Genomic DNA, 24520 nt, shown 5'->3' on the forward strand with positions numbered 1-24520 from the left:
CGAGAGCGAGAGCGAGCACGCCAGAGCGAGAGCGAGAGCGAGCACGCCAGAGCGAGAGCGAGCACGCCAGAGCGAGAGCGAGCACGCCAGAGCGAGAGCGAGAGCGAGCACGCCAGAGCGAGAGCGAGAGCGAGCACGCCAGAGCGAGAGCGAGCACGCCAGAGCGAGAGCGAGAGCGAGCACGCCAGAGCGAGAGCGAGAGCGAGCACGCCAGAGCGAGAGCGAGAGCGAGCACGCCAGAGCGAGAGCGAGAGCGAGCACGCCAGAGCGAGAGCGAGAGCGAGCACGCCAGAGCGAGAGCGAGAGCGAGCACGCCAGAGCGAGAGCGAGCACGCCAGAGCGAGAGCGAGCACGCCAGAGCGAGAGCGAGCACGCCAGAGCGAGAGCGAGCACGCCAAGCGAGAGCGAGCACGCCAGAGCGAGAGCGAGCACCGCCAGAGCGAGAGCGAGCACGCCAGGGCGAGAGAGCCCGGGCGAGAGAGCCAGGGCGAGAGAGCCAGGGCGAGAGAGCCAGAGCGAGAGCGAGCACGCCAGAGCCAGAGCGAGAATGCCAGAGCCAGGGCGAGAGAGCCAGGGCGAGAGAGGCCAGAGCGAGAGCAAGCACGCCAGAGCGAGAACGAGAGCAAGCACGCCAGAGCGAGAATGCCAGAGCCAGGGCGAGAGAGCCAGGGCGAGAGCAAGCAACGCCAGAGCGAGAAAGCGAGAGAGCCAGGGCGAGAGCGAGAGAGGCAGGGCGAGAGCGAGAGAGGCAGGGCGAGAGCGAGAGAGGCAGGGCGAGAGCGAGAGAGGCAGGGCGAGAGCGAGAGAGGCAGGGCGAGAGCGAGAGAGGCAGGGCGAGAGCGAGAGAGGCAGGGCGAGAGCGAGAGAGCCAGGGCGAGAGCGAGAGAGCCAGGGCGAGAGCGAGAGAGCCAGGGCGAGAGCGAGAGAGCCAGGGCGAGAGCGAGAGAGCCAGGGCGAGAGCGAGCCAGAGCGAGAGAGCCAGAGCGCGAGAGCGAGAGCGCGAGAGTCAGAGCGCGAGCGCGAGAGTCAGAGCGCGAGCGGAGAGCCAGAGCGCGAGCGCGAGAGCCAGAGCGAGAGCGCGAGAGTCAGAGCGAGAGCGCAAGAGCCAGAGCGAGAGCGCAAGAGCCAGAGCGCGAGCGCCAGAGTCAGAGCGCGAGCGCGAGAGTCAGGGAGCGAGCGGAGAGCCAGAGCGAGAGAGCCAGGGCAAGAGCGAGAGAGCGAGAGAGCCAGAGCGAGAGCGCGAGCGAGAGAGCCAGAGCGAGAGCGCGAGCGAGAGAGCGAGAGCGAGAGAGCGAGAGCGAGAGCAAGCACGCCAGAGCGAGAGCGAGAGCAAGCACGCCAGAGCGAGAGCGAGAGCAAGCACGCCAGAGCGAGAATGCCAGAGCCAGGGCGAGAGAGCCAGGGCGAGAGAGCCAGGGCGAGAGAGCCAGGGCGAGAGAGCCAGGGCGAGAGCGAGCACGCCAGAGCGAGAAAGCGAGAGAGCCAGGGCGAGAGCAGAAGCGCCAGGGCGAGAGCAGAAGCGCCAGGGCGAGAGCGAGAGAGCCAGGGCGAGAGCGAGAGAGCCAGTGCGAGAGCGAGAGAGCCAGGGCGAGAGCGAGAGAGCCAGGGCGAGAGCGAGAGAGCCAGGGCGAGAGCGAGAGAGCCAGGGCGAGAGCGAGAGAGCCAGGGCGAGAGCGAGAGAGCCAGGGCGAGAGCGAGAGAGCCAGGGCGAGAGCGAGAGAGCCAGGGCGAGAGCGAGAGAGCCAGGGCGAGAGCGAGAGAGCCAGGGCGAGAGCGAGAGAGCCAGGGCGAGAGCGAGAGAGCCAGGGCGAGAGCGAAAGAGCCAGAGCGCGAGAGCCAGAGCACGAGAGCGAGAGAGCCAGAGCGCGAGCGCCAGAGCGCGAGCGGGAGCGCCAGAGCGCGATGCGCGAGAGCCAGAGCGAGAGCGCGAGAGTCAGAGCGCGAGCGCGAGAGCCAGAGCGCGAGCGCCAGAGTCAGAGCGCTGAGCGCGAGAGTCAGGGAGCGAGCGGGAGCCAGAGCGAGAGAGCCAGGGCAAGAGCGATGAGAGCGAAAGAGCCAGAGCGAGAGCGCGAGCGAGAGAGCGACAAGAGCCAGAGCGAGAGCGTGAGCGAGAGAGCGAAAAGAGCCAGAGCGAGAGAGCCAGAGCGAGAGCAAGCACGCCAGAGCGAGAACGAGAGCAGCACGCCAGAGCGAGAACGAGAGCAAGCACGCCAGAGCGAGAACGAGAGCAAGCACCGCCAAGCGAGAACGAGAGCAAGCACGCCAGAGCGAGAAACGAGAGAGCCAGGGCGAGAGCAAGCACGCCAGAGCGCCAGGGCGAGAGAGCCAGGGCGAGAGCAAGCACGCCAGAGCGGAGAGCGAGAGAGCCAGAGCGCGAGCGAGAGAGCCAGAGCGCGAGCGAGAGAGCCAGAGCGCGAGCGAGAGAGCCAGAGCGCGAGCGAGAGAGCCAGAGCGCGAGCGAGAGAGCCAGAGCGCGAGCGAGAGAGCCAGAGCGCGAGCGAGAGAGCCAGAGCGCGAGCGAGAGAGCCAGAGCGCGAGCGAGAGAGCCAGAGCGCGAGCGAGAGAGCCAGAGCGCGAGCGAGAGAGCCAGAGCGCGGGCGAGAGAGCCAGAGCGCGAGCGAGAGAGCCAGAGCGCGAGCGAGAGAGCCAGAGCGCGAGCGAGAGAGGCAGAGCGCGAGCGAGAGAGCCAGAGCGCGAGCGAGAGAGCCAGAGCGCGAGCGAGAGAGCCAGGGCGAGAGCGAGAGAGCCAGGGCGCGAGCGGAGAGAGCCAGAGCGCGAGCGAGAGAGCCAGAGCGCGAGCGAGAGAGCCAGAGCGCGAGCGAGAGAGCCAGAGCGCGAGCGAGAGAGCCAGAGCGCGAGCGAGAGAGTCAGAGGGCGAGCGAGAGAGTCAGCGCGCGAGCGAGAGAGCCAGGGCCAGAGCGAGAGAGCCAGGGCCAGAGCGAGAGATCCAGGGCCAGAGCGAGAGAGCCAGGGCCAGAGCGAGAGAGCCAGGGCCAGAGCGAGAGAGCCAGGGCCAGAGAGCCAGGGCGTGAGAGAGCCAGGGCCAGAGCGAGAGCAAGAGCACAAAATAAGACAGGAGACCAATGTGTGGAGCAGATACAATTTATTCAGATTTAACAATCTGCGCAAGTTATAATTGCCCGAAGCAATGCCCGAAGTTGGGATGTTAATGCTGCAATATGCTCTCCTCATATACACTCCACTACAATGCTTGCCAGGACATTTCAGACTATAATACAGTCCATCTCAGTTTTAAGATTGGTCAATCTCTGAATAACGGAAAAAGCACTTTTTACAAGAAAAAGATTAGTCAGCTGGAGATGTAATGGACTAGGGATTTTCCCAGTAACTTCATTGCAGTGTTAATGTAAGCCTACATGTGACAATAAAGATGGTGGTGGTAGCTATACTCAATGGGCTGGAATTTGCAGTCTCCCAGCCGCCTGTTTCTCGGTGGTGTGCTGTTCGCTGGTGGCGAGTTTCTCTATTTCCTCCGGTTGTCAATGGGATTTCCCATTGAAGCCACTCCATGCAGGCGGGAAACCGCTTGGTGTAATACTGCCTGTCTTTTGATCAGGTTGATTATGCTGCTTCAGTGGTGCTTGGAGCCCTTGTCAATATACACAACCTATTTTATTCTTGAGTGGATCAGCTGGGACTGCGCAATTAATAACTGATCATTAATTCATAGTACTTTAGACGGTTCCAATCACACAGAGAAACTGAGTTTGGAAATTGGAACTTTTCTTCTTTCAACCTGACGCTATTACAATCGGATGCTGATGTAGGGATTAAGTTAATTACTGGTTTCTTCATAATCCTCTCACACCAATCATGTAGGTTAATTATATTATACATTTGGATTTTCTGAAACCTTCATTCATTTTTATTGAGCAATGTTAGTTGGTGATGCTTTGTGTGTGATTTGGGTAGGGAGCATTAATGCCAAAATTAGAATTTCCAAAGGTTCCATAATACGTGTAAGCCTTCACGCTTTCTGGTTTTGTTACTGAGCAGATCTTGTTCGCTCGTTTCCTACGTATAGGTTTTCATGGAAAACAAGGAATCTTGCTTCCTTAGGGAGGAATGGAATTTTTGTTTACTTACTTTCTTTCCTCTTTGGCTTAAAACTCTCATTCCCCCTCTATCTCCCCTTCCATGTGTAATTAGACTCTAATTCACCCTATTTCCTCCTTTAGCTTGCTCTATTCGTTTTTCTGCACTTCAATTTAATTGGTCAAGGAGACATGATTATTGGACTCGACCAGACATTCATGAGGTCCCAGATGCCCAATTGATGTCACCTCGCCATCAACTTGTATTGCTAGCAATTTGCTTCATGAAAATATTACTTTACAACGGGTGAGGGGGATGATTCCAATTCATTGCACTGGGCACACAGATTTAGCTTCATTGGTTGGATAGTTGGTTTCTTTTTTTATAATAAACATTTTATTGAGGTATTTTTTGGCATTGCAACAGCAGCAATATAAACAATGTACATGAAAATATAAACATCGAGCAAATACCACCTCCCTCCCGAACAGGTCCCACCATTAATTAACCCCCTAATCTACACTAACCTTCCCCCCCCCCCCCCCCCCCCGCTGATGATTAATTCTCCGCGAAGGAGTCGATGAATGGTTGCCACCTCCGGGCGAACCCTAACAGTGACCCTCTCAAGGCGAACTTAATTTTCTCCAGACAGAGAAAGCTAGCCATGTCCGATAGCCAAGTCTCCGACTTTGGGGGCTTTCAGTCCCTCCATGCTGGTAATATCCGCCTCCGGGCTACCAGGGAAGCAAAGGTTAGAACGTCTGCCTCTTTCTCCTCCTAGATTCCCGGATCCTGCAACACCCCAAAAATCGTCACTTCCGGACTCATTGCCACCCTTATCTTCAATACCATGGACATGATATCAGCAAACCCCTGCCAAAATCCCCTCAGCTTTGGACATGCCCAGAACATGTGGACACGGTTCGCTGGTCCTCCCGCACATTTTGCACACCCATCTTCCACCCCAAAGAACCTGCTCAACCGGGCCACTGTCATGTGAGCCCGGTGAACGACCTTGAATTGAATCAGACTGAGTCTGGCACAAATTGCGGTCGCGTTGACTCTATTCAACGCATCCACCCATGGACCATCCTCTATCTCTCCCCCCCAGCTCCTCCTCCCACATTCGCTTCAGAGGCGCAGTTACCAGCGCCCCCACACTTGTGCCCTTGCATGACACTGCCTCCATATGCAGCCACGTCGACGACACACACCCCCCCCCCCCCCCCCCCCCAGCCACTTCCTAATCATGGCAATGTTAGCTGCCCAGTAATAATTGCTAAAGTTCGGCAGCGCCAGCCCTCCCTCTCCCCGACTCCGCTCCAGCATTACCCTCCTCACTTGCGGGGACTTGCCCCCCTATACAAAGCCCGCTATAACTTTGTTGAACTGTTTAAAAAAGGACCGTGGAATGAAGATGGGGAGACTTTGAAATACAAACAGGAATCTCGGGAGGACCGTCATTTTCACCGTTTCGACTCTACGAGCGAGAGACAACGGGAGTGCATCCCACCTCCAGAAATCATCTTTCATCTGATCCACCAACCGGGCCCAAGTTCAATTTATGTAGCCAGTCCCAATCCCGCACCACTTGGAAACCTAGGTACCTGAAACTCTCCCCTACCAATCTAAACGACAGTTCCCCAGTCGCCTCTCCTGATCCCTCGCCTGGACCGCAAACATCTCGCTCTTCCCCATATTAAGCTTATACCCCGAAAACCAGCCGAATTCCCATGATCTCTTCCATCCCCTCAAATTGGATCTGAAACATACAGAAGCAGGTCATCCGCATGCAGCGAGACTCTGTGCTGTGCTCCGCTCCCCCTGCCCACCCTCACCAGACCAGCCCCTTGAGGCCCTCAGAGAAATTGCCAGCGGCTCCATAGCCAGCGCAAACAGCACTGGGGAAGAGGGGACATCCCTGTCACGCCCCCCCGGTGCAGTCTAAAATAGCCCGAAGTCAGCCTGTTCATCTGTACACTTGCCACAGGAGCCTGGGACAGCAACCTGACCCAGTCAATAAAGCCCCTGCCAAATCCAAACCACCCCAGAACCTCCCATAAATAATCCCACTTAACCCGGTCAAAAGCTTTTTCCGCATCCATCGCGACCACTACCTCCACCTCCCTACTTTCCAGGGGCATGATCACGTGTAACAGCCTTCTTACATTGGCTACCAGCTGCCTGCCCTTAACGAACCCCGCCTGATCCGCCACAATGACGTTCGGTACACAATCCTCCATCCTGGAGTACAAAATTTTGGCCAACAGTTTGGCGTCTACGTTCAACAGGGAAATCGGCCTATAAGACCCACACAGCACCGGGTTCCTGTCCCGTTTCAGGATAAGCAAAATCGTGGCCTGTGACATTGTCTGGGGCAGAACCCCTCTTTCCCTTGCCTCGTTAAACACCTTCATCAGCACCGGTCCCAATATCCCGGAGAACTTTCTGTAGAACTCCACTGGATACCCGTCCGGTCCCGGGGCCTTACCAGACTGCATGGCCTTCAAGGCCTCCACTATCTCTTCCAATCCGATTGGGGCACCCAGTCCTTCTACCAGCTCCCCGTCCACCTTCGGGAAAGTCAACCCCTCCAGGAAGTGCCTCATCCCCTCCGGCCCCGCAGGGGTTTCCGACCTGTACAGCCTGCTGTAGAAATCCCTAAACACTGTGCTCACCCCTGTCAAATCCCCAACTAAGTTCCTGTCCCCGTCAATAACTTTCCCTATTTCTCTAGCTGCCTCCCTCTTTCGGAGCTGCTGTGCAAACATCCTGCTGGCCTTCTCACCATGCTCGTAGATCGCCCCCCTCGCCTTTGAGCTTTTCCACTGCCCTTCCTGTGGTTAACATGCCGAACTCCGGCTGTAGCCTCCGCCGTTCCCTTAAAAGCCCCATCTCTGGTGTCTCCGCGTACCTCCTGTCGACTTGTAGAATCTCTTACCAGTCGGTCCGTCTCTGCCCTGTCCATCCTGTCCCTGTGAGCCCGGATCGAGATCAGCTCCCCTCTCACCACTTCCTTTAGCACTTCCCAGACCACCGCTGCTGAGACTTCCCCCGTGTCATTTACTTGCAGGTAATTCTGGATACATTTCCTTAGCCTCTCGCACATCGCTTCGTCCGCCAATAGCCCTACATCTAACTTCTATTGCAGGTGCTTATTGCTATCTTTACTAACCTGCAGGTCAACCCAGTGTGGAGCATGGTCCAAGACGGTGATCGCCGTGTACCCAATGTTCACCACCCCTACCAGCAAAACAAAGAAATCGATCCGAGAGTATACCTTATGCAAGTGGGAGTAGAAGGCGAACTCCTTCACCCTCGGCTGTCTAAATCTCCATGGACCCCCCCCCACCTGCCCCATGAACCCTTTCAGTTCCTTTGCCATTTCTGGCACCCTGCCCGTTTTCGATCATGACCGATTTAGGCTGGGATCAATAACTGTATTAAAGTCCCCTCCCATGATTAGCTTGTGAGATTCCAGGTCCGGTATCTTCCCCAACATCCTCTTTATAAATTCCACGTCATCTGAATTTGGCGCATATACATTAATGAAATGAAACCAGCACTACATTCATCCCCTCCAGTTTACCACTAACCATAATATATCGACCTCACATCCGAAACTATTCTACCCACCTCAAACATCACCCGCTTATTAATCAAGATCACAACCCCTCCAGTCTTTGTATCCAGCCCCGAGTGGAAGACCTGACTGACCCAGCCGTTCCTCAATCTAACCTGGTTCATTACTAAGGTGCGTCTCCAGCAGCATTACCACATCCGCTTTCAGTCCCCTCACGTGCGCGAACATACGTGCCCTCTTAACCGGCCCATTCAACACTCAAACATTCCAGGTGATCAGCCTAGTTGGGGGGCAAAGTGCCCCCCCCCCTCTCTGCCAATCAGCCACCCCCTTTCTTGGGCCTGCCTCCAACCCATGCGCCATTCCTCCTCCGGCCCGCCCTCCGGCCGCCGCCGACTTCCACTCTGTCCCTCAACCGAAGTCCCTCCCTCATCAGCAGAACTACCCCCCTCCACCCCCAGCAACACCACTCTGAAACCTTACCCATACAATAAACTAAACATATACACACACACCCACTGCACTTCCGTGAGCTAGCTCACCCAGCTAGCTTGGTGGCCCCCACCCCCAAAAAGTTTCCCACCTATTGTTCCCTCACTCCCCTCCCCCGCCCATACAAACAAATTCGCTCATTTAACAATCCCCACACAATCACCCAGCTGAAAAAAAAACAAACACCGAAACCCAAACAAGCACGTTTCCATCCTACAAAAGTGCACATCAAAGAAAAAGGCATTGCCAACATCCACCAAAAAGAAAACCCGAAAACAAAAAAACTTTTTCCCTCCCTTCTTAAACAGAACTCAAAAACAGAAGAGAAAAAATAAAAGAGACCCAATAGAAGCCAACAAGTGGCATCAAAGTTCGAGAGTTCTCAGCCCCCCCAACCAGTCCTTTTCTTTTTGCGAAGTCCAACACGTCTTCGGGCGACTAAAAGTAATTATGCTGGTCCTCAAATGTGACCCAGAGACAAGCCGGATATAGCAGTCCAAACTTCACCTGTTTCTTGAAGAAGATTGACTGGTTGAAGCCTGCCCTTTTCCTAACCACCTCCACACTCAGGTCATGGTACACGCGCAGGATACTGTTGTCTCATTTACAGCTCCGCGTTCGCTTGGCCCACTGAAGAATACATTCCTTGTCCAGGAACCTGTGGAATCTCATCACCATTGCCCTTGGAGGGTCCCCCGTTCGCGGTTTCCTCGCAAGCGCTCTGTACGCCCTGTCCACCTCCAAGGATCGGGAGAATGTCCCCTCCCCCAGCAGCTTCTCAAACATACCGGCTACGTATGCCCCAGCATCAGCTCCCTCAGATCCCTCCTGGAGCCCGACAATCCTTAAGTTCTGCCGACGGGATCTATTCTATAGGTCCTCCACCTTCTCCAGAATCCTTTTCTGCTGGTCCCATAGCATCAAACCACTGTTTGATGCTCCTCCTACTCAGCCAGCGCCTTCTCATCCTTCAGGCCCGATCCTGGGCGTGCAATCTGTCATCCAACCGATCAATTGACTCTTATCGGGTCCAGGCAGTCCTGTTTCTGCTTGGCAGAGCCGTCCTGGATGTCCTTCACCAACTGCTCCGTTGATCGCTGGGCCAACACACCAGGGGTCCGGTCCTCGGCCATGCTGTCTCCTGCTGGAGCTTCAGCACAGCTCTTGCCTATCTTTCTATTTCTGCCTTTTCGCGCACTTATGGTTCTTTTCTCCATACACCGATACGTGGAAACGGTGCCCAATTGCCTCAGCCTTCGAATTTACCATTTAAAACCAGAAAAAAGTCAGGGGGGGGGGGGGGGGGAATGTCCAAAAGTCCAACCAGAGCAGGAGCCACCAAATGTGCGGCTTACTCCTTCATAGCCGCCACTAGAAATCCCGGATAATTGGTTTCTGATGCAGAACGAGAACAACAGCATGGGTTGAATGCATGTGGGCAGCACGGTAGCACAGTGGTTAGCACTGTTACCTCACAGCACCAGGGTCCCAGGTTCGAGTCCCGGCTTGGGCCACTGCCTGTGTGGAATTTGCACGTTCTCCCCCGTGTCTACGTGCGTTTCTTCCCACAAGCCCTGAAAGACGTACTGTTAGGTGATTTGGAAGTTCTGAATTAACAATTCAGTTACTGTGAAAAGCCCCTAGTCGCCACATTCCGACGCCCGTTCGGGGAGGCCGGTACGAGAATTGAACCCGCGCTGCTGGCATTGTTCTGCATTGCAAGCCAGCTATTTAGCCCACCGTGCTAAACCAGCCCCATTGCTGTGTTAATGTTAGCCTACTTGTGACAAAAAATATTATAATTCCCGTATCAGCTAAGGCTATTCATGAAGTTATCAACTTTGCCCCTTGCCCGAGGTGTGATTCTCAGGTTAAATCACCACCAGTCAGCTGTTGCCCTCAAAAGGGGACAGCAGCCTATGGTCATCTGTACGATGGCAACTTTGCTTTTACCTTTTTAGAATTCCTGGGCCAATAAATCACTATAAAGTGGGGGCTGTGAGGAAGGGGTGAAATAACCGTTTCATTATGTCCACTGTATAACACCAAATCTAAAATGGACAGTGACCCAACCATTTATTATAAATAGTATTAAGAACAAAGAAAATTACAACACAGTATTCTGTGCAGCAACCTGTATCTACAATTCAACACAGCGGTTTAAGATTGAAGTGGGAAGTGTCCTCTCCTGCCTTAAAAGCCATAGCTGTAAAACTGAGGTTACATCTGTGAGTGAATTAACACCAACATAAATCTGAATGGAGCAAAATGAATAAAACATTAATTGTTAAAACTACACCCTAGTGTAAGACATAACACAATTACAGTAAAGCCACTGCCCTGTTAATGCCAAAAGTGAAATGGAAACTAAACGAATCCAGTCTGCACAGACATCAATTAGATAACTGAGTCTAGTGGGTTCCATCTTTGAAACTGCTTAAACAGACAGTATATTTTACCCACTCACAGTAATACCACACATAAAACAGTATTGTCGGACAATTCCTGATTGAGATATATAAAACTGAAGGGCATAGATAGTGTGGTTAGGAAGGAACTTTGAACTTTCCCCTTCACAAAAGGGGTCAATAGTTGGGGCATAGATTTAGGGTAAAGGTCAGGGGATTTCGAGCATATGTGAGAAAAGCCTTTACAACCAGAGGGCAGTTGGAATCTGGAACTTACTGCATGAAAGGATGCAAGACCCCTTACAACATTCAAGAAATATTTAGATGAGCACTTGAAATGCCATAATATACAAGGCTGTGGGTCAAGTGCTGGCAAATGGGAGAGTAGATTGGTGCTTGATGCGCAATCATTTATTTGTTTTTTTATTCATTTATGGGATGTGGGCATCGCTGCTTAGGCCAGCATTTATTGACCATCCCTAGTTGCCCTTCAGAAGGTGGTGGAGAGTTGCCTTCTTGAACTGTTGCAGTCCTTCAGATGTAGGTACACCCATTATGCTGTTAGGGAGAGTTCAGGGTGTTGCCCCAGCGACCGTGAAGGAGCGGCGATATATTTCCAAATCAGGGTGGTGAGTGACTTGGAGGGGAGCCTCTTGATGGTGGGGTTCCCAGGTATCTGCTGCTCTTGTCCTTCTAGATGGTAGTGGTCTTGGGTTTTGGAAAGTGTTGTCTAAGGAACCTTGGTGAGTTACTGCAGTGCATCCTGTCGATAGTACACATGGCTGCCGTCGGTGGTGAGGGTTTGAATGTTTGTAGAAGGGGAAGCAATCAAGTGGGGCTGCTTTGTCCTGGAAGGTGTCGCGCTTCTGGAGTGTTGTTGGAGCTGCACTCACCCAGGCAAGTGGAGATTATTCCATTACACACCTGCCTTGTGCGTTGTAGATGGTGGACAGGCTTTGGGGGGTGTCTGGAGGTGAGTTACTCTCCGTAGGATTCCTAGTCTTTGACCTGCCCTGATAGCCACAGTATTAATGTGGCGAGTCCAGTTTCTGATCAATGGTAACCCCAGGATGTTGATTGTGGGGTTTTAACGATGGTAATGCCATTGAATGTCATGGGGTGGTGGTTAGATCCTCTCTTGTAGGAGATGGTCGCTGTGTGGCATGAACGTAACTTGCCACGTGTCAGACCAAACCTGGATATTGGCCAGCTCTTGCTGCATTTGGACATGGACTGCTTCATTATCTGAGTCATGGATTGTGCATTCATCTGCAAACATCCCCACTTCTGACCTTATGATGGAAGGGAGGTGATTGATGAAACAGCTCAAGATGGTTGGGCCTAAGCTGGGCCAAAAAGCCTTTTTCAGTGCTGTAAAAAAAACTCTACGACTCTAATTACAACTTTATGTCTCCAAACTTCAAAGATGCCTCCACGTACCCCAATACAGTAACACTAGCAATAAAACATTCCCATAAGTAATTCGCTGCATCTGTGTTAGTTACCAAACCACAGGTGTACAGTGAATTCTGGTAGCAGTGAACAACCCTTTCACACAAGATATTGACAACACTTACTAGTTCTGAGTTGCCTTTTAATGTATTACATTCTATTATGCTGCCACTCAGATTAGATTCCTGAGATTCAACTTTTCAATTTAAACATTTTAAACAGGGGGCAGCACGGCGGCACAGTGGAGCATTGCTGTCTCACGGCGCCGAGTCCCAGGTTCAATCCCAGCTCTGGGTCACTGTCCATATGGAGTTTGCACATTCCACCCGTGTTTGCGTGGGTTTCGCTCCCACAACCCAAAGATGTGCAAGATGGATCAATTGGCCACACAAAATTGCCCCTTAATTGGAAAAAAAAATGAATTGGGTACTCTAAATATATATTTTTTTAAACATTTTAAACAGGCATTGATGCAGAGATTGTTGGAATCTACTGGTAGGAGAAACATTAGGAATAATCTGTCATTACTCTATTTTCAAGACTCAATTTAAGCAGTAACTATTAACTTTTGAAATACAGCCAGTAACACAAGATTTATTGCTTCACAGCTGAAAGTTGGCCATTAGACACTAGAACTTGGCATACTTACTGCTTGTGCAAGACACAACTTGTGGCTTACAAGCCACACTTTGCACTATTTTCCTTTTGCTGGTGGATGAGCATTGTTTGGCTGTGTAACATTTACTCACCCATCGGGCTGCAGCGACCCCTCAGAGTTTACATCACCGATTTTAAAAAGTTTAGATTATTAGCAAATGCACAGACGTACCTTCAAAGAAAGACTGACATTTATACTGTATAGCGCTTTTCACAACCACTGGACATCTCAAAGCACTTTGCAGCCAATTAAGTGCATTTGAGTTGTAGTCACCATTACGTAGAAAGCACAACAGGTAATACGCACACAACAAACTCCACAACAGCAATGTGATAATGACTAGATAATCTGTTTTTGTGCTATTGATTGAGGGATAAATACTGGCCAGGTTAGCAGCAGAACTTCCCTGCGCCTGTTGAAAATAATGTCATGGGATCTTTTACATGTATTCAAGCAGGTAGACCGGTTTACGGTCTCATCCAAAACACAGTGCAGCGCTCCCACAGTACTGCACCAGAGTGTCAGTTTAATCTTTGTATTGAAGCGGTAGGGTGGGACTTAAACCCAAAACCTCATAACTCAGAGGCAAGAGTGCTACCAACTGAGCCATGGCTGGGAGACACTACATAAGGAATTACCAGTTCTATCAACACAGCACAGTTGTCCAGTTCCAGATTTTCTACTATGGGGAAGACACCCTACAATGCATCTAGTTCACAATTTACACAATGTACATTTGGATAAATTGGAAGCCCTTATCCAATATTCATTTGAGCTCCCGTAAACTATATAACTACTAATAAATACTCAAACAGAATGCAACTACTCCTAAACAATGGATCTGAAATAATTCTGGAGATGGCAGATACTCAAAATATATAAACACAAAAGTCAGAGCAACTACAGGAAACTGCTAATCAAATTGAAAAACTTAAAACATATAACCACAACTCTAATATAAAAGAAACAAATGCTGCAATGCAACCAACTCACTTCCTGCAACAAATGCCACAAAGCTGCTCTGCACAGTCAGGTATGGTATTATCTGTTTAACTGTTCAAAGAAAGCATTACCTTGTAATTATATAGCATCTTTAATGTAATAAAACATCCCAAAGGGTTTCACAGACAGAGTACAAAACAAAATAAGAGACTGAGCCACATAAGGAAACATTAAGTCAGATGATCAGAAGCTTGGTGAACGAGATAGATTTTAAGGAAAATCTTAAAAGATTAAAACAGAGTAGAAAGGCAAACAAGTGTTGGGAGGAAATTCCAGAACTTGGGGCCTAGGCAACTAAAGGCATGGCCACTACTGATGGAGCAATTAATATCAAGGATGCTCAAGAGACCAGAATGAGCAGTGCATATATTCCACACAATGCGAGGGTCGAGGTGATTACAAAATTGGGAAGAGAGGCCTGGAGAGATTTGAAAACAAATAAAATAATGTTGAAATCAAAATGTTGTTTGACTGGCAGCCAATGTAAATCAGCAAGTACAGAGATGTCAAGTTAACAGGACTTGACATGATTTAGAATATGAACAGCAGAGTTTTGGTTGACCTTTGGGTTTACAGAGTGTAAAATGGGGGAGGCCAGCTGACACTATTGGAATGCTCAGTCCAAGGCAGGGGCAAAGCTGGATGATGTTAGGGAGATGGGAATAGACAGTCTTCTTGATGGCAGGAATATGTGGTCAGAAACCCACCTCTGAGTCGGTATAATACCAAGGTTGCAAAAAGTCTGGTTTCACCTCAGATGGCTGCCAGGGAAGGGATAGCATCAGTAGCTAAGAAATTGAGTTTGGAACAGGGACTGTAAATAATGGTTTCAGTCTTCCCAATATTAAATTGGAGGAAATTTCTGCTCATCCAGTACTAGATGTCAGATAAGCAATCTGATAATTAAGAGACCATAGAGGAGTTGGAACATGCTACTGCTCCTGAGATACTGAAGCAGTCCATGTTCACATGCAGCAATACCTGAAAAATATTCAGGCCTCGGCTTCAAATGACAAATAACATTCACTCCACAAAAGTACCAAGTTTTCAACAAGTGAGAATTTAATAATTTCCCCTTAACATTGAACAACATTATCATTGCTGATTTCCCCACCATCAACATCCTGGGATTTACCATTGACCAAAAATTGAACTGGACCAGCCACATAAATACTGTAGCTAAAAGAGTAAGTCAGAGGCTAGAACTTCTACTCTGAAGTGGGTAATTCACCACCTGATTCCCAAAGGCTGACCACCACATAAAAGGCACAAATCAAGAGCATAGTGGAACATTCCCCACTTGCTGGATGAACTCAGCTCCAATAACACTTAAGCTCTACATTATCCAGGCAGCCATAAGGAAATATGCAAATCAGCCCACTGAATCGGCAACCTATCTCACCAGCTTAAGCATTCACTCTTGCCAGCAAAGGTGGAGCCGGAGCGAGGCGACTCTCTGCAATCTCTCCCCAACAGATCCACTTTTAACTTAACTTATACTCGTTCTAACCTTTTCCACAATAGTCCTCAATACCGGTGCCCCGCAAGGCTGCGTACTTAGCCCTCTACTCCCTGTACACACACGACTGCGTGGCAAAACTTGGTTCCAACTCCATCTACAAGTTTGCTGACGATACGACCATAGTGGGCCGGATCTCGAATAACGACGAGTCCGAATACAGGAGGGAGATAGAGAACCTAGTGGAGTGGTGTAACGACAACAATCTCTCCCTCAATGCCAGCAAAACTAAAGAGCTGGTCATCGACTTCAGGAAGCAAAGTACTGTACACACCCCTGTCAGCATCAACGGGGACGAGGTGGAGATGGTTAGCAGTTTCCAAATTCCTAGGGGTGCACATCACCAAAACTCTGTCCTGGTCCACTCACGTCGACGCTATCACCAAGAAAGCACAACAGCGCCTATACTTCCTCAGGAAACTAAGGAAATTCGGCATGTCCACATTAACCCTTACCAACTTTTACAGATGCACTATAGAAAGCATCCTATCGGGCTGCATCACAGCCTGGTATGGCAACTGCTCGGCCCAGGAGCACAAGGAACTTCAGAGAGTCGTGAATACCGCCCAGTCCATCACACGAACCTGCCTCCCATCCATGGACTCCATCTACACCTCCCGCTGCCGGGGGAAAGGGGGCAGCATAATCAAGGATCCCTCCCACCCGGCTTACTCACTTTTCCAACTTCTTCCATCGGGCAGGAGATTCAGAAGTCTGAGAACACGCACGAACAGACTCAAAAACAGCTTCTTCCCCACTGTCACCAGACTCCTAAATGATCCTCTTATTGACTGACCTCATAACACTACACCCTGTATGCTTCAACCGATTGCAATGCTTATGTAGTTACATTGTATATCTTGTGTTGCCCTATTATATATTCTCATGTATTTTCTTGAATTTTGTTTAATTCCCTTTTCTTCCATGTACTGAATGATCTGTTGAGCTGCTTGCAGAAAAATACTTTTCACTGTACCTCGGTACACGTGACAATAAACAAATTCAATCCAATCCTTCACTAATGCACTACAGCAACTCACCAAGTGTCTTCCAATCTCGACCACCTTGAAGGGCAGCAGATGCAAGGGAACACCATCAAGCTCCCCTCCCAACTACACATCACATACATCACCATTCTTTCACCGCTGCTGGGTCAATATCCTGGAATTCCCTTCCTAACAGCACTCCGAAAGAGTACCCTACAGAGGCCCACTGAACCGTTGGACACTAAGGGGCAATTTAGCATGGCCAATCCACCTAGCCTGCTCACCTTTGGACTGAGGGAGGCACCAGGAGGAAACCCACGCTGACATGGGGGGGGGGGATGTGCAAACGCCACACAGATTGGAGACGCTGGGCTGTTCTTCCCGAGGAAAGTTGGCAGGAGACTTGATTAGATGCTCAAAATCATGAAGTGTTTACACAGAGTAGATAAGGAGTAACTGTTCTCATTGGTGGAAGGTTCAAGAACCAGAGGACACTAATCTAAGATGTACGACAAAGTAACTACTGGGGAGATAAGAGAAAACATTTTTTTTGATGCAGCAAGAGGTTAAGATCAGGAATGCAGTGCGCGAGTATGTGGTGGAGGCAAATTCAATTAGCACAACCGGTCACATGAGTGGTCTCCTCCTGTGCTGTAACCATTCTATAATCCTATGATTCAATCAGGAGGGACAAAGAGTCTTCATAATTAGCTTTCAATAATTGTACTTAGAAAGATGTGGAGCATCCAGCTCCTCATTCAATATGAAGCACAGGAAACCAAGACATGAGCTCTGCTTTTCTGAAACTGGATACATTGGAAACACAAGTGAAGAAGGAGCCTTAAAGAGTGCCACTGATGGTGGCCGAGGAGGAGCTAAGGGCCCAAGAAGATTTTACCTAATTCAGCTTTAGCTATACACATTGTTCAACATGCCAACACAAACAAAGGTTAGAAAATACTTTGGAGCTGTTGCCATTTACTACAATCGACCTCTTTCGCACCGTGTGAGATCAGACATTGATTTTTTTTCGGACACTGCTGCATTTTAATCCAGCTATTTATATCACTTAATGGATCTTCAAATAGAATTTCAATATAAGAAAATGAATAGTTACGCTCATTATTAGGTGGAGGTGGGGGTCGGAGCTGAGGACACAATTTTGTGGGGAGTGCGCTGGAGTGAGATTATGCACCAGGTGAACTCAACATCATCCATCATCCTGTATCAGGATGAATCTGATAGGTCGTGCAGAGGGTCCTTATGATGCGTGCACTTATGAGCAGGTTCTTCCCTGAGCTAGAGGACAAATGTGAGAGTGCGCAAGAGTGCCTACGAACCACATCCATTTGTTTTGGTCTTGCCCGAAAACTAGGGGGATTTTGGACCTGGCTCTTTAAGACACTATCAGAGAATGGTGCCCATTGGTGGCAATCTTCGGAGTTTTGGAGCTACCAGAGCTATTGGAAGGGAAGTGGGCCAATGTTGTGGCCTTCGCCACTCTGACTGCCCAGTGGTGAATCCTATTGGAATGGAGATCGGCTGCACCACTGAGGGTGTCAGTGCATAGAACACAGTGCAGAAGGGGGCTATTTGGCCCATCGAGTCTGCACCGACCCACTTAAGCCCTCACTTCCACCCTATCCCCCTAACCCAATAACCCCTCCGTTACTATTTGGTCACTAAGGGCAATTTATTATGGCCAATCCACCTAACTGCGCATCTTTGGACTGTGGGAGGAAACCGGAGCATCCGGAGGAAACCCACAGTCACTGGGAGAACGTGCAGACTCCGCACAGACAGTGACCCAGCAGGGAATCGAACCTGGGACCCTGGCGCTGTGAAGCCACAGTACTATCCACTTGTGCTACCATGCTGCCCATCCACTTGTGCTACTGTGCTGCCTATCCACAATTGGAAAAAAGTTCACTCTTAAGAGGGTCAGAGAAGGGGTTTTACATTAAGGTAGAGACTGTTCTGGTCTCTATTCAAGGATCTGTTTGACGCCAGCAGGTCGGGGATGTGCATTGTGTTAGTTAAGGGGAGAAAATGGGGAAAATTACAAACTGCTTGTAATATGGTTGTGTCTTTGGATGACTATGTGATTCGGTGATTGTGTTTGGAATTAAAAGTTACTTCTTGGGTGACTTTTCAAACAGTTATGACCAAATTAAACAGATCAAACTACCAGTTCAAAAAAGCATTAAGTAACACCCCCAACTGTTGTTCCCAACATTCAATAATTGTTCTTAAAAAGTCTATTTTGCTGTTTTAAGATGTGGTGAAGATAGTAGTGATGAAAGGGTAAAGAGTGTCAGAGACCGAAAACTGCCGAGTAAAACAGTGCCTCTCATCATGACAAGCTACAGTAGCATTACTTTCCCCTCATTTTTTGAATAATCGGGCACAATAGCATTACTTTCTCCTCATTTTTTGAATAATCGGGCACAATCATGTACATGCCAAGCAACTCTAGTAACTGTAAACATTTCCTTCCACATTAGTTAGAACCATAGAACTCCAACAGTGCAAATGGAGGCCATTAGGCCCATCAAGTCTGAACCGAACCTCTGAAAGTGCACACCATCTAAGCCCAATTCTTTGCCCCATCCCCACAACTCCACCTAACCTTTGGATACTGAGGGGAATTTAGCATGGCCAATCCACCTAACCTGCACATCTTTGGACTGTGGGAGGAAACCAGAGCAGCCGGAGGAAACTTACACAGCCACAGGGAGAAAGTGCAAACTCCACATAGATAGTCACCAAAGGCCAAATTGGTAATTGTAGAACTTAGTTTTGTTAGTAGATTTAACTAGCATGCATTTACACAAAGATTTGCTGTAAGCACAAAACCAGAGCCCCACCTGACGAGAGCAAAAGAGATATGCCCCAGAGCAGACTTGCATAGATTTGATGTCATATGCAATGTCAACCCTAATTTATAAGGTGTTCGGAGGCTCCACCTGGCTCTGCTGAACACTTCTTAAACCATGGATGTAAATGTTGAAAGTAATATTTCCTCCCACCCATTCTCTAAATAACTGATTTCTAAAGTTTTTTGTCTAGAGTTCCCCTGCAGTTGTCAATACTTGCAAGAAAACTCATCTAGACTCCCAGATAGTACCAAATACACAAAATAAAAACAAACATGACATGTTACACAGAAGACAACAGCAAGTAACAGGGTAGCAAGTCACTCAATACAGAAATTCATTGGCAGCATAGGCTTCTGGGATCCCTACAGGTCAAAGTACCAGAATTCTTAAATCTATGCTCTAAACATTTAAACTGTTAACAACACTATTCGGGGCTCCATCCTCAGCAGGACCATTAACAATTTCAGTCAAGCAACATAAAGGGTACTGTGTTTCTGAAACCTGAGCTGCAGTTATCAGTCTGAATTGGAGCTTGATACTATAAATCCATGATACGGAAATTCCACATAAACCAATGTACTTTAATGTTGACCCAAAATACTATTTTCTTGACACTTCATTCACCAAAGTCAACAAAGTGAAAATCAACGGTACTAATGACATACCAATATAACACCAGATGACAGCAGGGTTCAGTTGGTGATTTCGATATTACATTGTTGTCTTTTACTGTACTGTTACTTTTGTTGATAAGCAGGGTAACTTGGAAATTAAAAGATGTCTGCAAGAAGTCCAGAAATGACGGAGGCCTTGGACTGGAAAGTAGACAGGAGAATGGAGAACGAGATAGTCCTTCAGGCGTTACCTCTGCCAATGAGAACAGTTGGTTGAGGAAGTCAATGCTGAGAGCTCAGCTCCAAGAACCTGGCTTCAATTTTGGATAAAGGTTTTGTGTCCTCAGCAGTTAAATTCAGAATTTGATCTCTCACCTCCATTACTCGTTCCTCACATCTACAGACATACTTCTCCCAACAGTTCTTCCCTTCACTTTTGACTGCTAATCCTCCATCTCTCTTATATCCAATATTTTTACAAAACATCTTTGGTATTGTAATAGGTCAATTCAGAAACAGCTCGCAAGATTGTTGCCAACACATCCCCTTCTTCATGCAGAAGAAAGCCAGAGATAACATGCAGCACGATCACATGAAGTAGAGGCTGCCTGCAAACTCTTGCTGTACTGGAAGACAATGTGCTGGCCATCATCACCAGGACTAAACTACGGCCACAGCAAAAGGTAATGCAGCAAATGTCACAGAGTTTCTTATATTTTCCTTTTTTGAATGAACCTTTTTGTTTCTATCTCACTTTAAGGGGTCAGTGTACCAAAGATGGCTAGTGGATATAGACCAGAACTGATAGAACTGGGCAGTCTGCCAGCAAAATTGCGCAAAATGGCTCAGATCCTGAAAGATTCCAGCTCAAATCAGTTCTGGGGCTTTGCTCAGAGCATTCTGTGTCCCTTGTTCGCACAATGTGCTACGTCTGCTCAGGAATTCAGGGAGTGGTGTCGCCTTATATTAAGAAACATACAAGGCTGGTGACAGGGACAACGAAAGACAGCGCAACTACCATTTACGGCACCTCAGACCCAAGGGAAGCCTACAATAAAAGCAAAACCCAAGGTGCATTTGTTCTGAACGGCTTCATTCCATTCATTGGGAACATGATGACCTATTGATACAGACAAGTATTGCTGTAGTCTGGAACAACCGCAGGGGTAAAAGTTAACAACCATGGGGATGTTGATAGCTACAGCAGCATTGTTCACACCCACATTTGGGGCTCTAGTTGAACTGCAGAAAATGATGCAGATCCTCTCTGGTGATGCACAGGCACTGTATACATTGCACCTCTTAAGTTTTTTTTTCTAAAGTACCCAATTATTTATTTTTTCCAATTAAGGGAAAATTTAGCGTGGCCAATCCACCTAACCTGTACATCTTTGGGTTGTGGGGGTGAAACCCATACAGATACGGGGAGAATGTGCAAACTCCACACGGATAATGATGCAGGGCCGGGATTCGAACCCAGGTCCTCAGCGCTGTAGGTAGGAGAACTAACCACTGCACCTCTTAAGTATGTTGAGATATGGGACTTCCGGTTGCGGCTATGCGGAGCTAAGCCGCACGTTCGGCAGCTCCCGCCAGGAACGGACTTTTGGGCTCTTTTTAGGGCCTCCAGCGGTACTTGATCGACGGTTCCTGACGTGGGAAGGTGTCAGCAGCAGATCCCCAGTGTTCTATGGTCTGGACCAGGAGTGGGGCCAGCAAAATAGCAGTGGCAGCGCCTAGGAAAAAGCGGGGGAAGAAAAACAAGATGGCGACCAGCAGAGGCCTCCAGGAATGGAGGCAGTGGGCGCAGGAACAGCAGGAGACTCTCCTTGCTGTTTTCGGGAGCTAAAAGTGGAGCTGCTGGACTCGCTGAAGGCTACTACGGACAAGCTGCTGGCGACGCAGACAGCCCAGGGGGTGGCAATCCGGGAGCTCCGACAACAAGCCTCCAAAAGAAAGGATGAGACCGCGGCCCTCGCGGTAAAGGTGGAGATGCATGAGGCGCTCCATAAGAAGTGGCAGGAGCAGTTCGAGGAGATGGAGAACCGGTCCAGGCGGAAACATCTGCGGATCCTGGGCCTCATGGAGGGGCTGGAGGGGTCAGACCTGGGGGCCTATGTGGTCACCTTGCTGAACGCGCTGATGGGAGCTGGGTCCTTCCATGGGCCCCTGGAGCTGGAGGGGGCCCACAGAATACTGGCGTGGGCCTTTGTGCAGGCCGAGAAGTTGGACTCTGACTGAGGGTCGGGGGTTTGTAAATCACGGTGTTAACCTTTGGTCGGGGGGGGGGTTCTCTGTTTCATGCTGTTTTATGCTGGTTGTGTTGGTTCTAGGGCGGGTGGGGCGCTGTCTTTTTGCGTGGGTTCGGTGGATGGGCTCGAGTTGGGGGGTAAACTTGGAGTGTGGGGAGCTGGTGGTGGGGGCCGACAAAGGGGAGCTACCCTAGAGGAGGCGGGTCGGGCAGGGGGAAAGCGCGGGCTTTTCTTTTGTTTTCCGCGCCGAGAGTGGATGGGGGCGGGGTCGGTGCTGAGAGCGCGGGCTTTTTTCCTGCGCGAGAGCGGGAGGGGGAAGAGGAGGGTCTGCTGATGGGCATGGGGGAGGAGAAGTAGACCCACATTGGGAGGGGTCGGAGGTGTGGCGGGAGTCGCCGGGGTCAGCAGAAGTTAGCTGGCTCACGGGAGTGCTATGGAGGGAGGGGGTAATGCGGCTGGGAGGGGTCCTAGCCCTGGGAAGGAGGGGGGGGGTAACCGGGTTGCTGCTGAAATGGCCAGGAAGGAGCTGGAGTATGCAGGGGGGGCCGGGGTGGGGATTTGCCGCCGTGGGGAACGGGCCGAGCAGGGGCGCTGGCCTAAGCGGGCAGGGGATGGGTTATGGCTAGTCGGCAGGGGGGCAGAGAGCCCTCTGATCCGGCTGATAACTTGGAATGTGAGGGGGCTGAATGAGCCGGTCAAACGGGCCCGGGTGTTTATGCACCTGAAGGGGCTGAAGGCGGACGTGGTTATGCTCCAGGAGACGCACCTGAAGGTGGCGGACCAGGTTAGACTGAGGAAGGGATGGGTAGGCCAAGTGTTTCATTCAGGGCTGGATGCAAAAAAATCGGGGGGGGGGGGGGGGGGGGCGATCCTGGTGGGAAAAAGGGTGTAGTTTGAGGCGTCAAAGGTGGTGGCTGAAAGTGGCGGGAGGTATGTTATGGTGAGCGGCAAGTTGCAGGGGGAGCGGGTGGTGCTGGTGAATGTCTATGCCCCGAACTGGGACGATGCGGGTTTTATGCGGCGCATGTTGGGCCACATTCCGGATCTGGAGACGGAGGGCCTGATATTGGGGGAGGGACTTTAATACAGTGCTGGATCCCCCATTGGATCGATCCATGTCCAGGACGGGATGGAGGCCCGCGGCTACTAAGGTGTTGAGGGGGTTTATGGACCAGATGGGAGGGGTGGATCCTTAGAAGTTTGCGAGGCCGAGGGCCAGGGACTATTCATTTTTCTCCCACGTACATAAAGCCTATTCCCGGATTGATTTTTTTGTTCTGTGCAGGGGGCTGATTTCGAGGGTGGAGGATGCCGAGTATTCGGCCATAGTCATTTCGGATCATGCCCCACACTGGGTGAACCTCGAGCTGGGGGAGGAGAGGGACCAGCACCCGCTCTGGCGCCTGAAGGTGGGGCTGCTGGCGGATGAGGAGGTGGGCGGGCGGGTACGGGGGTGTATCAAGAGGTACTTAGAGGCCAATGATAATGGGGAGGTCCGAGTGGGGACGGTTTGGGAGGCATTGAAGGCGGTGATTAGAGGGGAGTTGATTTCCCTTCCGAGACCATCGGGAGAGGGGAGAGCAAAGAGAGAGGGAGAGGTTGGTGGGGGAGATGGTGAGGGTGGACAGGAGATACGCGGAGGCTCCGGAGGAGGGAATGCTGGGGGAGCGGCGTAATCTTCAGGCCAAGTTCGTCTTACTGACCACCAGAAAGGCGGAAGCTCAGTGGAGGAAGGCACAGGGAGCGGTGTACGAATATGGGGAAAAGGCGAGTAGGATGCTGGCGCATCAGCTCCGTAAGCGGGACGTGGCCAGGGAGATTGGTGGAGTGAAGGATAGGGGAAGAAATGTGGTGCGAAGGGGGGTGAACATTAATGGGGTCTTCAGGCACTTTTATGGGGAATTGTACCGGTCTGAACCCCCGGTGGAGGGGGGGCAGGAATGGGGCGCTTTTTGGACAGGCTGAGATTTCCGAAGGTGGAGGAGGGGCAGGTGGAGGGGCTGGGGGCGCTGATTGAGCTGGTTACTGGGATAGGCAGCATGCAGTCAGGGAAGGCGCCGGGGCCGGATGGGTTTCCGGTCGAATTTCATAAAATGTACACAGACCTGCTGGGCCCCCTGTTGGTTAGGACCTTTAAGGAGGCAAGGGAGGGGGGGGGCTTTGCCCCCGACTATGTCACAGGCACTGATTTCCTTGATCCTTAAACGGGACAAGGACCCCCTGCAGTGTGGATCATATAGGTCAATCTCGCTGTTAAATGTGGATGCCAAGCTGTTAGCGAAGATCTTGGCCACAAGGATAGAGGACTGTGTGCCGGGGGTCATGCATGAGGACCAGTCGGGGTTTGTGAAGGGAAGGCAGCTGAACACCAATATACGTAGGCTTCTGAATGTTATAATGATGCCGGCGGTAGAAGGGGAGGCGGAGATAGTGGTAGCATTAGATGCGGAGAAGGCCTTTGATAGGGTTGAGTGGGGGTACTTGTGGGAGGTGCTGGAAAGGTTTGGGTTCGGGGAGGGGTTGGTCAGTTGGGTGAGGCTGTTATATGAGGCCCCGGTGGCGAGCGTAGCCATGAATAGGAGATCAGAGTACTTTTGGTTGCACTGGGGGACGAGACAG

General features: G+C 50.5%; 1 protein-coding gene across 31 annotated transcripts in view; it reads right to left on the reverse strand.

Moving 5' to 3' along the window:
* epb41l2 (erythrocyte membrane protein band 4.1 like 2) overlaps positions 1-24520 on the reverse strand; it is a 270752-nt gene that overhangs the window by 240428 nt on the left and 5804 nt on the right. The gene's annotated exons all lie outside the window — the stretch shown is intronic.

This window comes from Scyliorhinus canicula, chromosome 6 (assembly GCF_902713615.1).
Source record: "Scyliorhinus canicula chromosome 6, sScyCan1.1, whole genome shotgun sequence".
Lineage (NCBI taxonomy): Eukaryota > Metazoa > Chordata > Chondrichthyes > Carcharhiniformes > Scyliorhinidae > Scyliorhinus > Scyliorhinus canicula.